Raw genomic sequence first — 15,512 nt, 5'->3', positions numbered from 1 at the left:
CTGTAATTAATTGTTCCTCCGCGTATCACCGTCTTCCGCGCCGAACTTTGCAACGTTTCTCCAACCGCGAACCGGCCACGATACCACAACAACTCGCACGCTCTCTATCGATAGTCGTTCTCTCTCTCTCTCTCTCTCTCTCTCTCTCTCTCTCTCTCTCTCTCTCTGACACAGTACTTCTCTTATCCTAACCAAATATTTATAAAGCATATAAAACCAACCATATAAACCAACATACCATATAAACCAACATACATGATGGATCGGCAAGTGCTAAGGTTCCATGATATTTCAAAATTATTGTATACAGTATTTCAAAATTATTGTATACAGTAAAAGCGAAGATACCTCATCACAGTGTATAATTCTTCAGGCTTTCCAGGCATTTCTAATGGCATCTTGGGCTCGGGTGTTTTGCCGGATATCAGCGTCGTACTTGCACTATATTTCGGTAACGTAGCTCGTTACCTTCATCAGGTGCGAACTGCGACTGACAGTAGTCTCAGGTCGCACCTGATGAAGGTAACGAGCTACGTTACCAAAATATAGTGCAAGTACGACGCTGATATCCGGCAGAACACCCGACAACCCGAGATGTCATCACAGTATATGTTACACCTTATTGAAAATATTGCGGTATTATGATATGGACCTACAAGGTTCGAATAATTTTGACTGAAGATGGTCACACAACGACCGAAATCGATCGATTTGTAAAATAAATGATTTAGATCTTTACTACCTATGATGCCATTTATCCAAAATATATTGTCGCAGAAAAGCATAAGTAGCACCGTCACCGTGGTGTAGTGGTCATAATACTAGACTGTTGCATGCAGGGTCGTGAGTTCAAACCAGTCTGCCATCGGCAGGGCAACAGAGCGGACGCGTACGTGTTGACTTCGTGCGACGCGCGAGGTCGCCTGGTTTACTTTCGGACGGCCGTTGCTTAAGTGCCTGCTTACCTTGTACGATCCATGGCGAACCATTACCGTAAATCAACACTCCGATTTACTTTTTGCAACGATTATGCCCGACCCAAAGCACTCGAGGTGGAGCGTTTTCTGAGAGAGGAAGTGAAGATCCCGGCGGGAATCGAACCCGGGAACCCGGGCGGGGGAAGCGAGAACGCTACCGCACGACTACGAGATGCGGGCAGAAGCAGTTTCGCAGTAACATTCTGACTTATGGCCGTTCTGTTGAATCATAATTACGTCCCGTGCTTTCTGATCTATGAGTAAGTGAAGTCAGTACATTTTGAAATCCTACAGGTGAGGTCGGTGTTGGTGGCTGATATTTAGAGCTCCGTCCAAGAAAGGTTTATCTATTTTTAAAAGAGTCTCTTCATGTCTCCGAATATCGTCACTTGCTACGGCACACTGTGAGTGAGGTGTGGCCGTTTTAAAAATAAAATGGGTGCATCAGCTGTGCTATTAAACAAAACTGCGACTTAAAAATATCCTGCAGTGAACACATAATGCGTAGTGGGCGGATCACTCTGATGTAGAAATAATTCAAAAGCCAAGATTCGCTTAAATGCTGGTTACTGGATAACCGGTTTCAACACACTAGAGGTGCCATCATCGGATCTGTGAAGATATAACGTAACAGGTTTGAGGGAGGGCTTACATGACTTACACGGTATACATCAATAATAGTACAGTACCACATACCTGAATGTAGCTTAACATTTATAAACCATTGGATCTAACGATACATGTGGCAGACCAGTTGATACAAAATCATTGCCAAAAAAAATAAAAACAACAGCTGCTCTCATGGTCATTCTTTTCCATCAGAAATGTAAAACCGAAGTCACAAGATAAAACTCTTTGGTACATGACCGCTGAACGACTAACAACGGTCGGCATCACACTGCCCTATTCCGCACCGGTTTACCTGCTGTGATTCTAGAGGTTCACAACCGGCCACTGGATAGCGCTGTCCAAGCAGTGCACACACAGTCCCACGATATAGCCACTCATTATTACTACATTACAACTTTACTATTACTGATAATCTAACACCCGTGCAGAGTACACCTTTGCATTCGCTTACTGTAAATACTAAACATGGTATCCATAGTATATATACTATAAAGTCCGTCCTCGCACCTTACCAGCCGCAGCTAGAGTTCTATTCTTACCAGCACGACAAAACGCGTCTCCCTTGTGTGGCCCACAAGACTCGAGCCACAACCGGAAACCATGCTATGACGGAACTGTTCGTACAGCCCGCACCAATGGCATAATTATTCCGTTTCTGGAATATTCCGGCTCACTTTCTACGCACAACACCCTGCCAATGGACAATGCGTCCTCAAGTTTGGTGCGAGTTTAAGTACAGTACCTCTGACGTCAAAAAGTATCTGACCAATCAACAGCCGAACGCAGCCGGTCGGCAAATGGGGAAACAAAACACCAGCCACAGTCACCGACAAGTCATCTCCACTTTCGTTTACAACAGAGGTGCTCCCACGGTCGTTGCCATCAGGCACCATTCACGTGGGTCACGTGGCTCTTAAGCCTGCCGCAGCTTCGCTATCTGCCGGCGCCACCGTGTCTCTGGCTCACCGCTACCACCGTATCCCCCGGCGAAGCTCCACGAACCGACCTACACCACCCTCTAAACAAGGCCGGAATGTGGGCCACTTACCACTGCCCTGCTTTCTGATCAGCAACCGTTATCGGCAGGCACCACTGAACCCAGCTAGCAGAAAATACACTGAAGAGCCAAAGAAAGTGGTACGCCTGCCTAATACCGTGTAGGGCCCCAGCGAGCACGCAGAAGTGCCGCAACACGACGTGGCATGAACTCGACTAATGTCTGAGGTAGTGCTGGAAGGAACTGACACCAAGAATCCGTTAGAGTGCGAGGGGGTGGAAAACTCTTCTGAACAGCAGGTTGCAAGGCATCCCAGTTATGTTCAATAATGTTCGTGTCTGGGGAGTCTAGTGGCCAGCGGAAGTGTTTAAACGGCGAAGAGTGTTCCTGGAGCCACTCTGTAGCAATTCTGGACTTGTTGGGTGTCGCATTGTGTTGCTGGAATTGCACAAGTCCGCCGGAATGCACAATGGATATGAATGGATGCAGGTGACCAGACGGGATGCTCTGGTACGTGACACCTGTCACAGTCGTATCTAGACGTTCAGGGGTACCATATCACTCCAAGTTCACACGACCCACACCATATTGAACAGTCTCCTGCTGACACGCAGGGTCCATGAATTCATGAGGTTGTTTCTATACCCATATACGTCCATCTGGTCGATACAATTTGAAACTGGAGTCGTCCGACCAGCCAACATGTTTCCAGTCATCAACAGTTCAATGTCGGTGTTGACGGGCCCAGACCATGCGTAAAAATTTGTGTCGTGCAGCCATGAAGGGTACATGACTGACCCTTCGGCTCCGGATGCCCATATCGATGACGTTTCGTTGAGTGGTTTGCACGCTGACACTTGTTGAAAGCCCAGCGTCGAAATCTGCAGCAATATGCGGAAGGGCTGCACATCTGTCACGTTGAATGATTCTCTTCAGTCGTCGTTGGTCCCATTCTTGCAGGATCTTTTTTCCGGACGCAGCGATGTCGGAAATTTGATATTTCTCCGGATTCCTGATATTCACCGTACACTCGTGAAACGGTCGTACGGGAAAATCTCCACTTCATCACTATCTTGGAGATGCATGGCCCCATCGATCGTGCGCCGACTATAACACCACGTTCAAATTGATTTAAATCTTGATAACTTACCATTGCAGCAGCAGTAACCAGTCTACCAACTGCGCCAGACTCTTGCTGTCTCACATAGACGTTGCCGACCGCAGCGCCGTATTCTGCGTGTTTACATATCTCTGTACTTGAATACGTGTGTTTATACCAGTTTCTTTGGCGCTTCAGTGTACATTACCCAGATGAAATAGTATTATGATCTTTGCATTTGTAAAGAAACTGGTTCTCTACTTCCGTAAAAAAAACTTTTCAATAATAAAACATGATCTGTACAAGGAATCTGACTACCCCTGTTACTCATGGACGAAGAAAAAAAAATGGCATAGTCTTTGTCAGAATGCGCAGAATCTTATGTGGAGACAATAAGACGTCATTTTTAATCTAAATGTGGTAAGCTAATGTTTACGTAAAAAAAAAGAAGGTCATTCAGTACAATTATTATATAGATACGATAAATATATATATATATATATATATATATATATATATATATATATATATATATATATATTGTAGGGGCCTACATAGACATCGCGCATCTGCTAGATGCCTAAGAAATACGTAACTTTGTTTTGAAGCTGACATCCAATGACAAAATAGGTGCAAAAATACTATTGGTCAGTTTTCAAGCAGTAATGGCGGATAGCAACAGCTGGTAATATACGTAACTTTATGGTAGCTAATTTTATTGCACAAAAATGAAATATGTACTTCCTTCAAAAGAAGTTACACACAAAAACTAAAATAAAATTATGATGAGCAGCAAAATGTCTGAGAAAAATTTTGAAAGAAAGTTATTAATTGAACTTTAATTTGGCAGGTTTTCAACACTGTCAACAAGACGAAATAATGGAAAGAATATTTACTGGATCTAAACAAAATTGAACCTTGATACAGTGACAGTATTTTTAAAGTAGATAATTTAACTGTAGTTGTCACTAATTTTGAAATGAGGGAGAGCGTAATAATTTCCTTTTAAAGTCTTAACTGTTGCTGTAGACAGTGCGATGACGTTAGCGGTGGTCCGCGCGGACGAGGTGTGAAGTGAATCCAGGTTCGTGGCGTGAAGATAATGATGGATCCTCCTGTTTCATTAATATTCCAGTTACGGCGGTGGTCCACGTCTCCGTTGTAGTCGAAGCAGCTGGCAGCACTGGCGCGATAATAATAGTTCCAGTGTGTGCGTTGTCGTAACGCGCACGTCGTTTTATTATTAAAAGTTTATTAATCACGCGGTGCGGGTAGGTCGGAATTATGCAATGTCTTTAGTATTTACTATATATAGCCGGTTAATGCCAATACTTCGCACAGTTCTTTCACCGTGTTGCCACTGGAAAACAGTCACATGTGTTTATCACTATAACAGTCCGTTAAACATCAGTTCAATTTACGTCGTCGTCTTTAAGACAGTTTGGAAGATATAATAAATGTTTCTTGATCAAATCGCAGCACTGTTCTTTTGGTTAACATTTTGGTTTGTTCCACTTTCACGCAATTCTAACAGTTAGTGTGGTGTCACCGCCAGACACCACACTTGCTAGGTGGTAGCCTTTAAATCGGCCGCGGTCAGCTAGTATACGTCGGACCCGCGTGTCGCCACTGTCAGTGATTGCAGACCGAGCGTTGCCACACGGCAGGTCTAGAGAGCCTTCCTAGCACTCGCCCCAGTTGTACAGCCGACGTTGCTAGCCATGGTTCACTGACAAAAGAGCTCTGATTTGCCGAGACGATAGTTAGCATAGCCTTCAGCTACGTCATTTGCTACGACCTAGCAAGGCGCCATTATCAGTTTATATTGATATGGAAATTATGTACAGTCAAGAGATATGTTCGCCAATTGTGGATTAAAGTTAAGTATTACATCAACTACGTACTTTATTTGCTACTAAAAATTCCCTTAACTGTTCCAAATGGTTGGCTCTGAGCACTATGGGACTCAACTGCTGAGGTTATTAGTCCCCTAGAACTTAGAACTAGTTAAACCTAACTAACCTAAGGACTTCACAAACATCCATGCCCGAGGCAGGATTCGAACCCGCGACCGTAGCGGTCTTGCGGTTCCAGACTGCAGCGCCTTTAACCGCACGGCCACTTCGGCCGGCTTAACTGTTCCAGACCTCACGCCAGTCTGCGTGTAATTAAACGCGTGCATTTCGGCCTCCTCTAGCAACACGGTGTTGGCTCTTCTGCCAACATAGCAGTTAGTGTCTCCACACTACAATGGTTCACGACTAATTGTCACAAGTTCACACAATATGTAAAATCGTCACCGCAAACACTCGATACACTGTTCAGGTTTGAACTGCTCACTTAATAGTGCACGATCTCCTATTAACACAGCGGACGCACTGTAATTAATTGTTCCTCCGCGTATCACCGTCTTTCACGCCGAACTTTGCAACGTTTCTCCAACCGCGAACCGGCCACGATACCACAACAACTCGCACGCTCTCTATCGATAGTCGTTCGCTCTCTCTCTCTCTCTCTCTCTCTCTGACACAGTACTTCTCTTATCCTAACCAAATATTTATAAAGCAATAAAAACCAACCATATAAACCAACATACCATATAAACCAACATACATGATGGATCGGCAAGTGCTAAGGTTCCATGATATTTCAAAATTATTGTATACAGTATTTCAAAATTATTGTATACAGTAAAAGCGAAGATACCTCATCACAGTGTATAATTCTTCAGGCTTTCCAGGCATTTCTAATGGCATCTTGGGCTCGGGTGTTTTGCCGGATATCAGCGTCGTACTTGCACGATATTTCGGTAACGTAGCTCGTTACCTTCATCAGGTGCGAACTGCGACTGAAAGTTGTTTCAGGTCGCACCTGATGAAGGTAACAAGCTACGTTACCAAAATATCGTGCAAGTACGACGCTGATATCCGGCAGAACACCCAACAACCCGAGATGTCATCACAGTATATGTTACACCTTATTGAAAATATTGCGGTATTATGATATGGACCTACAAGGTTCGAATAATTTTGACTGAAGATGGTCACACAACGACCGAAATCGATCGATTTGTAAAATAAATGATTTAGATCTTTACTACCTATGATGCCATTTATCCAAAATATATTGTCGCAGAAAAGCATAAGTAGCACCGTCACCATGGTGTAGTGGTCATAATACTAGACTGTTGCATGCAGGGTCGTGAGTTCAAACCAGTCTGCCATCGGCAGGGCAACAGAGCGGACGCGTACGTGTTGACTTCGTGCGACGCGCGAGGTCGCCTGGTTTACTTTCGGACGGCCGTTGCTTAAGTGCCGGCTTACCTTGTACGATCCATGGCGAACCATTACCGTAAATCAACACTCCGATTTACTTTTTGCAACGATTATGCCCGACCCAAAGCACTTGAGGTGGAGCTTTTTCTGAGAGAGGAAGTGAAGATCCCGGCGGGAATCGAACCCGGGAACCCGGGCGGGGGAAGCGAGAACGCTACCGCACGACTACGAGATGCGGGCGGAAGCAGTTTCGCAGTAACATTCTGACTTATGGCCGTTCTGTGGAATCATAATTACGTCCCGTGCTTTCTGATCTATGAGTAAGTGAAGTCAGTACATTTTGAAATCCTACAGGTGAGGTCGGTGTTGGTGGCTGATATTTAGAGCTCCGTCCAAGAAAGGTTTATCTATTTTTAAAAGAGTCTCTTCGTGTTTCCGAATATTGCCACTTGCTACGGCACACTGTGAGTGAGGTGTGGTCGTTTTAAAAATAAAATGGGTGCATCAGCTGTGCTATTAAACAAAACTGCGACTTAAAAATATCCTGCAGTGAACACATAATGCGTAGTGGGCGGATCACTCTGATGTAGAAATAATTCAAAAGCCAAGATTCGCTTAAATGCTGGTTACTGGATAACCGGTTTCAACACACTAGAGGTGCCATCATCGGATCTGTGAAGATATAACGTAACAGGTTTGAGGGAGGGCTTACATGACTTACACGGTATACATCAATAATAGTACAGTACCACATACCTGAATGTAGCTTAACATTTATAAACCATTGGATCTAACGATACATGAGGCAGACCAGTTGATATAAAATCATTGCCAAAAAAAATAAAAACAACAGCTGCTCTCATGGTCATTCTTTTCCATCAGAAATGTAAAACCGAAGTCACAAGATAAAACTCTTTGGTACATGACCGCTGAACGACTAACAACGGTCGGCATCACACTGCCCTATTCCGCACCGGTTTACCTGCTGTGATTCTAGAGGTTCACAACCGGCCACTGGATAGCGCTGTCCAAGCAGTGCACACACAGTCCCACGATATAGCCACTCATTATTACTACATTACAACTTTACTATTACTGATAATCTAACACCCGTGCAGAGTACACCTTTGCATTCGCTTACTGTAAATACTAAACATGGTATCCATAGTATATATACTATAAAGTCCGTCCTCGCACCTTACCAGCCGCAGCTAGAGTTCTATTCTTACCAGCACGACAAAACGCGTCTCCCTTGTGTGGCCCACAAGACTCGAGCCACAACCGGAAACCATGCTATGACGGAACTGTTCGTACAGCCCGCACCAATGGCATAATTATTCCGTTTCTGGAATATTCCGGCTCACTTTCTACGCACAACACCCTGCCAATGGACAATGCGTCCTCAAGTTTGGTGCGAGTTTAAGTACAGTACCTCTGACGTCAAAAAGTATCTGACCAATCAACAGCCGAACGCAGCCGGTCGGCAAATGGGGAAACAAAACACCAGCCACAGTCACCGACAAGTCATCACTACTTTCGTTTACAACAGAGGTGCTCCCACGGTCGTTGCGATCAGGCACCATCCACGTGGGTCACGTGGCTCTTAAGCCTGCCGCAGCTTCGCTATCTGCCTGCGCCACCGTGTCTCTGGCTCACCGCTACCACCGTATCCCCCGGCGAAACTCCACGAACCGACCTACACCACCCTCTAAACAAGGCCGGAATGTGGGCCACTTACCACTGCCCTGCTTTCTGATCAGCAACCGTTATCAGCAGGCACCACTGAACCCAGCTAGCAGAAAATACACTGAAGAGCCAAAGAAACTGGTACACCTGCCTAATACCGTGTAGGGCCCCAGCGAGCACGCAGAAGTGCCACAACACGACGTGGCATGAACTCGACTAATGTCTGAGGTAGTGCTGGAAGGAACTGACACCAAGAATCCGTTAGAGTGCGAGGGGGTGGAAAACTCTTCTGAACAGCACGTTGCAAGGCATCCCAGTTATACTCGATAATGTTCGTGTCTGGGGAGTCTAGTGGCCAGCGGAAGTGTTTAAACGCCGAAGAGTGTTCCTGGAGCCACTCTGTAGCAATTCTGGACTTGTTGGGTGTCGCATTGTGTTGCTGGAATTGCACAAGTCCGCCGGAATGCACAATAGATATGAATGGATGCAGGTGACCAGACGGGATGCTCTGGTACGTGACACCTGTCACAGTTGTCTAGACGTTCAGGGGTACCATATCACTCCAAGTTCACAGGACCCACACCATTACAGAGCTTCCACCATATTGAACAGTCTCCTGCTGACACGCAGGGTCCATGAATTCATGAGGTTGTTTCTATACCCATATACGTCCATCTGGTCGTTACAATTTGAAACTGGAGTCGTCCGACCAGCCAACATGTTTCCAGTCATCAACAGTTCAATGTCGGTGTTGACGGGCCCAGACGAGGCGTAAAACTTTGTGTTGTGCAGTCATGAAGGGTACATGACTGACCCTTCGGCTCTGGATGCCCATATCGATGACGTTTCGTTGAGTGGTGTGCACGCTGACACTTGTTGAAAGCCCAGCGTCGAAATCTGCAGCAATATGCGGAAGGGCTGCACATCTGTCACGTTGAATGATTCTCTTCAGTCGTCGTTGGTCCATTCTTGCAGGATCTTTTTCCCGGACGCAGCGATGTCGGAAATTTGATATTTCTCCTGATTCCTGATATTCACCGTACACTCGTGAAACGGTCGTACGGGAAAATCCCCACTTCATCGCTATCTTGGAGATGCATGGCCCCATCGATCGTGCGCCGACTATAACACCACGTTCAAATTGATTTAAATCTTGATAACTTACCATTGCAGCAGCAGTAACCAGTCTACCAACTGCACCAGACTCTTGCTGTCTCACATAGACGTTGCCGACCGCAGCTCCGTATTCTGCGTGTTTACATATCTCTGTACTTGAATACGTGTGTTTATACCAGTTTCTTTGGCGCTTCAGTGTACATTACCCAGATGAAATAGTATTATGATCTTTGCATTTGTAAAGAAACTGGTTCTCTACTTCCGAAAAAAAACTTTTCAATAATAAAACATGATCTGTACAAGGAATCTGACTACCCCTGTTACTCATGGACGAAGAAAAAAAAAATGGCATAGTCTTTGTCAGAATGCGCAGAATCTTATGTGGGGACTATAAGACGTCATTTTTAATCTAAATGTGGTATGCTAATGTTTACGTAATAAAAAAAGAAGGTCATTCAGTACAATTATTATATAGATGCGATAAATCACTTTAACGGGGGCCAAATGAACAATGAAAGTCAATATAATTCCAGTAAACCTGCAAAAGTATATGGGTATAGAAACCTGCAAAAGTATATATATATATATATATATATATATATATATATATATATATATATATATATATATATATTGTAGGGGCCTACATAGACATCGCGCATCTGCTAGATGCCTAAGAAATACGTAACTTTGTTTTGAAGCTGACATCCAATGACAAAATAGGTGCAAAAATACTATTGGTCAGTTTTCAAGCAGTAATGGCGGACAGCATCAGCTGGTAATATACGTAACTTTATGGTAGCTAATTTTACGGCACAAAAAATGAAATATGTACTTCCTTCAAAAGAAGTTACACACAAAAATTAAAATAAAATTATGATGAGCAGCAAAATGTCTGAGAAAAATTTTGAAAGAAAATTATTAATTGAACTTTAATTTGGCAGGTTTTCAACACTGTCAACAAGACGAAATAATGGAAAGAATATTTATTGGATCTAAACAAAATTGAACCTTGATATAGTGACAGTATTTTTAAAGTAGGTAATTTAACTGCAGTTGTCATTAATTTTGAAATGAGAGAGAGCGTAATAATTTTCTTTTAAAGTTTATTAATCACGCGGTGCGGGTAGGTCGGAATTATGCAATGTCTTTAGTATTTACTATATATAGCCGGTTAATGCCAATACTTCGCACAGTTCTTTCACCGTGTTGCCACTGGAAAACAGTCACATGTGTTTATCACTATAACAGTCCGTTAAACATCAGTTCAATTTACGTCGTCGTCTTTAAGACAGTTTGGAAGATATAATAAATGTTTCTTGATCAAATCACAGCACTGTTCTTTTGGTTAACATTTTGGTTTGTTCCACTTTCACGCAATTCTAACAGTTAGTGTGGTGTCACCGCCAGACACCACACTTGCTAGGTGGTAGCCTTTAAATCGGCCGCGGTCAGCTAGTATACGTCGGACCCGCGTGTCGCCACTGTCAGTGATTGCAGACCGAGCGCCGCCACACGGCAGGTCTAGAGAGCCTTCCTAGCACTCGCCCCAGTTGTACAGCCGACGTTGCTAGCCATGGTTCACTGACAAAAAAGCTCTTATTTGCCGAGACGATAGTTAGCATAGCCTTCAGCTACGTCATTTGCTACGACCTAGCAAGGCGCCATTATCAGTTTATATTGAAATGGAAATTATGTACAGTCAAGAGATATGTTCGCCAATTGTGGATTAAAGTTAAGTATTACATCAACTACGTACTTTATTTGCTACTAAAAATTCCCTTAACTGTTCCAGACCTCACGCCAGTCTGTGTGTAATTAAACGCGTGCATTTCGGCCTCCTCTAGCAACACGGTGTTGGCTCTTCTGTCAACATAGCAGTTAGTGTCTCCACACGACAATGGTTCACGACTAATTGTCACAAGTTCACACAGTATGTAAAATCGTCACCGCAAACACTCGATACACTGTTCAGGCTTGAATTGTTCACTTATTAATGCACGATCTCCTATTAACACAGCGGACGCACTGTAATTAATTGTTCCTCCGCGTATCACCGTCTTTCACGCCGAACTTTGCAACGTTTCTCCAACCGCGATCCGGCCACGATACTACAACAACTCGCACGCTCTCTATCGATAGTCGTTCGCTCTCTCTCTCTCTCTCTCTCTCTCTGACACAGTACTTCTCTTATCCTAACCAAATATTTATAAAGCATATAAAACCAACCATATAAACCAACATACCATATAAACCAACATACATGATGGATCGGCAAGTGCTAAGGTTTCATGATATTTCAAAATTATTGTATACAGTATTTCAAAATTATTGTATACAGTATACAGTAAAAGCGAAGATACCTCATCACAGTGTATAATTCTTCACGCTTTCCCGGCATTTCTAATGACATCTTGGGCTCGGGTGTTTTGCCGGATATCAGCGTCGTACTTGCACGATATTTCGGTAACGTAGCTCGTTACCTTCATCAGGTGCGAACTGCGACTGACAGTAGTCTCAGGTCGCATCTGATGAAGGTAACAAGCTACGTTACCAAAATATCGTGCAAGTACGACGCTGATATCCGGCAGAACACCCGACAACCCGAGATGTCATCACAGTGTATGTTACACCTTATTGAAAATATTGCGGTATTATGATAGGGACCTACAAGGTTCGAATAATTTTGGCTGAAGATGGTCACACAACGACCGAAATCGATCGATTTGTAAAATAAATGATTTAGATCTTTACTACCTATGATGCCATTTATCCAAAATATATTGTCGCAGAAAAGCATAAGTAGCACCGTCACCATGGTGTAATGGTCATAATACTAGACTGTTGCATGCAGGGTCGTGAGTTCAAACCAGTCTGCCTTCGGCAGGGCAACAGAGCGGACGCGTACGTGTTGACTTCGTGCGGCGCGCGAGCTCGCCTGGTTTACTTTCGGACGGCCGTTGCTTAAGTGCCGGCTTACCTTGTACGGTCCATGGCGAACCGTTACCGTAAATCAACACTCCGATTTACTTTCTGCAACGATTATGCCCCACCCAAAGCACTTGAGGTGGAGCGTCTTCTGCGAGAGGAAGAGAAGATCCCGGCGACCGATGTTATCGGCATACATTTGTCCATCGTGAGCAGCACGGTCTATGTGAAAATCATTAACGACGCGGCGTGCGAACGCATACTACGTGAGAGCAAACAGGGGCTCCGCTTCTGTCACGCTGATGGCAATGTGGGGGAGGTAACCATCGACCACGCAGGCTTAGGTATGCGAACGACACGCATTTTCGAATTGCCATTCGAACTTCCAGCTGAGGAAGTCGTCGCGGCACTACGCCCATACGGCACAGTCCACGGCCACACTGCGGAGAAGTGGACACAGTTTCGGACGTATCCTGTCCTAAACGGGGTCCGACAGGTTACCATAGATCTCCGAAGCCACGTCCCGTCCTACTTACAGATCGGCGGATGCCGTGCCATAATTATATACGATGACCAGCCTCGGACCTGTTCCGGGTGCGGCAAAGAAGGCCACCTTAGATCCGAATGCCTACAACGGCGTATTACGCAACTTCCAGCTGCCGAAAAACCACCCACGTCGCAACCTACAGTGCTACCGGTGACCTACGCCGCTGCTCTGGCTTCTCCTACCACTTTGTAACGTCGCCCGGTCACCGCAAACGACGCCACCAACGAGCCCGACCAGACACCGACGGAGAGCGCCTCGGACGACCCGCCGCCTCGGCCGGCCATTGACGCCGCTCCGAAGATGTCGACGCAACCGGACGCTGACCCTGATCTCGGAAACACGATGGAGATCGACTCGCTCATCGTTCCTACAGCGGCCTTTCTGCCAGAACGACGCGACTCCCTTCCGTCGTCGGACACTGAGGGTCGCACAAGGAAACAACGTTCCCCGAAACGTCGCAAGCGAAGACGTCGCACCGTTTCCGGCCAAGAGGGGACGTTACAAGTCGAGGAGGACGTACCCGTCGACCAGCACGAGGCCTCAGAACCCGCTACTGCTGACGAAGACGTAATGAGCGCGGAGACATCTATCGGTGTGCCTGCGCCCCGAGCTGCCGCTGAACTAAATCATGAACGTCTCACAGGCGACACTACACCACGCACAATTACAACATCTTCTGAAGACAAAATGGACGATACACCAGTTTCCGCTTCCACGGCGTGGCACGAGGAGGAGGTCACGGAGCCGGACCCGTTACGGGACCCTGCGCCGTCACGGCCGCCCCACTAATCATACTCTTCCCAGACTCCCCTGCGGCCCAGTGGGATAGCGTTCCGCTGCGACGCCCACACCCTTGTGCGGACGGCGGAGTGGACCAGCCTCCAGCAATTCGACACCAGGCCTACCGGATAGCAACCATCAACACCAACAACATCCGTTCCAGGGTGAAAATCCGCCTTATGCAGGAGATGTTCTGGGCTTCGGATATTGATCTCGCCCTTCTGCAGGAAGTTCACTTGGCTAGTCTCCCGGATATTAATGGCTATACGGCCCACGCCTCCGCGAGTGATCCTATGGGCCGCGGGGTGGCCATCTACGTCCGCCACGGGATTTGTGTGACCGATGTCGCCTTCCTTCCATCAGCTCGGGGCATGGCACTCACTGCCATGGGGACACGCATCGTTAATGTCTACGCTCCCTCAGGCACCGAACGACGGCATGAAAGAGCCCAGTTTTATTCCGAGGAAATCGCTCCCCTGTTTTTACGGCGTTATGACCATTACCTACTAGGAGGTGACTTTAACAGCGTTCTGCATCCTAAAGATCAGATTCCCCACTATACTACATGCCAGGAGCTACGTATAGTGGTGCGAGACCTCCTGCTTCACGATACCTGGGAAGTACAACACGGCGACCTTTCTGGCCATACCTTTCTTACAAGTCATTCCGCAAGCCGACTAGACAGGATATATGTCTCAAAAACTCATAGATCTGCGATACGGGGCGCCAAACGCTGGCCGCTGGCCTTTTCCGACCATTGCGCTTACATCTGTACGGTCCTCCTTCCGCCGCAATCAGTATGGCGCAGCCGTGCGCCATGGAAACTCAATACCTCACACTTGCATGACCTGGCGTGTCGCCAACAAGTCACTGAAACGTGGACAGCCTGCGAACGACGCCTTCCCCGCTACCACTCGACATTGACATGGTGGTTGGACTGCGCCAAGCCGGCGATCCGGAGGACACTGATGAGATACGGGAAGGACATGGCCGACTGGCATCGCACCACTGTTGACTTCTATTATGCGATTCTCCGAGATCTGGATGCTCAACCGCCAACCCCAGACAACCAGTTGGAACGGCAAAGAACTAAGGCACGCCGGAAATTGCAAGGGGTCGTGATACGGACGCGGCGCCACTATCACGCGGATTTAGAAATTCCATCCATGCATGATATAGTGTCCGACAAACGAAGGCGTCGTCGGCAGATCATCAGCACTCTGACCACGCCTCATGGAACGCAGGTGACCACTCAGAACGACATCGTCCGCGCATTCGTCGAGCACTACCGTCGTACTTACAGTGATGACGACGCTGAAACTGCAGCAGACGACTCCATTTTGAATTACGTCACGCGCACCCTCCCCCACACGGAGCCGGATGCTTTGACAGTGGCGGTCACGCTAGACAAAGTCAACAACGCAATCGCCAAGGGTGCAGTCAACAGATCGCCCGGCATTGACGGCTTACCGATTGA

Source organism: Schistocerca serialis, chromosome 9, assembly GCF_023864345.2.
Source record: "Schistocerca serialis cubense isolate TAMUIC-IGC-003099 chromosome 9, iqSchSeri2.2, whole genome shotgun sequence".
Taxonomy (NCBI): Eukaryota; Metazoa; Arthropoda; class Insecta; order Orthoptera; family Acrididae; genus Schistocerca; species Schistocerca serialis.
The sequence above is the reverse complement of the archived record's forward strand: the minus strand, read 5'-3'. Positions refer to the sequence as shown.